The following is a 1,627-nucleotide window of genomic DNA, read 5'->3' as shown; positions in this document are numbered from 1 at the left end:
ATATATATAATGGAGACTCCATAAATTTATGTATATGGAGTCTCCATTATGTACCAGGCATTAAGGATGCAATATCAACAAAACAGATTGTTGCTGTTTCATAAGCCTTGCTGTCTGCTCTCTATTGAGTAAATAGATAACAAACAGGTAAACCAAATAAAAATTAATTATATAAGGCAAAATAACCTCTGAGTGCATCATTCATGAATAGTATAGGCAGTTTTCCAGTCCATGTTTCTGCTCCAGAGCCTAGGTTCTGTCCTTGATAGCACCATGCACTTTAATCTAAGGGATTGAACTAAACAGTCTCAAACTATACATCACTATGAAAATAAGGATGGATGTGAGATGATGTAGTATCTGGTTTGACCACCTTGCATGCTTATTTAACTACAGGGCTACGGGGCTTTCTCTGTCAGTGAGAACTCCCTGCAGATTTGAGTTTAATCCTCCTTCTCTTATGTCACTCAGGTTGTCTTCCGAGGCTACTGTTCAAGATTGAAAGGAAATTGGCTCAAGATGCACGTCACATAGCATGTGGAAAGCTGAGAGTCCTCTCCAAGATAAATTCCTGCTCCTGCTTTTTCCTTGGCCTCATTTTCCCTTGCCTTCATTTTCCCTTGCCTTCCTGTGACTGAATGACTCACATAATTTTTACTCCAAGTTTACCTAGACAGGGACTTGGTTCCCTTCCTTTTATTTTACTCAAAATCTGTCGTGACAGTTTGCATATTTCACACAACCCGAAAGCAATGCCAGGTGTTTTAAATTACAGGGGAGAGAAAGGAAGGGACAGAATAAAGAAGGGAGGAAGGATTAAAATCAAACATTAGACCTCAGATCTTGAGCCCCCTTCAAGCTCCCATTGACTCCCAAATTCCTTCCAACTGCTATTCCTACCACATTGCCTGGTTTTCTCTTTCCCTCCCTGTGCCTTTCCCAAATTCCTGTTTATTTCTTCTGCAAAATATTTACATAAGAGCTTTTTCCTTTATAATACTGTTACCTTCTTAGTCATTTCCCCAGGCTCTATCCTCCACACCCTAAGCGTTTTATCAACACACTTGTCTAAACTCATATTTGTTCTTTCCTAAGAGACACTCTGATGCCAGCTAATCCAACAATGCTATTTTTCACCCTGCTACACTTGTTTGGGCACTCAAAATATAGTGCCAAATGTAAGAAAAGAATTCAGCAACAGAATTCGAAGTTACTTCGTATTTAAATAGCATAAGAAAACAAAGTCACATTTGACTCCTCCTCCGAACATACAAAATTCAAGCTCTGTGTATGTCTGTGGAGGAACCTAATTAAAATATTGCCTCCTCCTATCTCCCTCACAGGTGTCAAAGCTCACAATCACACTGTGGACAGAGCAGAAGGCAGGACAAATGGCATTCACATCTTCACACCTCTTAATTGGTGTCATTCCACCCTTGCCCCTGGGGAGAAGCAACAGCAGCTGAGAACTGGTTCTCAGCCTGGCACTGTCCTCTCAGGGCCACATCAGAAGAGAGAACAGAAGGCACTGAATGGCTGCGTAGAAAGCATCATCCTTCCATGAAAATAGACTTCCCACTGCTTCTCCAATTTTTTGGATCCACTATGCAGATTGAGCTGCTTAGCT

This window comes from Marmota marmota, unplaced genomic scaffold (assembly GCF_001458135.2).
Source record: "Marmota marmota marmota unplaced genomic scaffold, marMar, whole genome shotgun sequence".
Classification (NCBI taxonomy): Eukaryota; Metazoa; Chordata; class Mammalia; order Rodentia; family Sciuridae; genus Marmota; species Marmota marmota.
Note: the sequence above shows the minus strand (reverse complement) of the source record.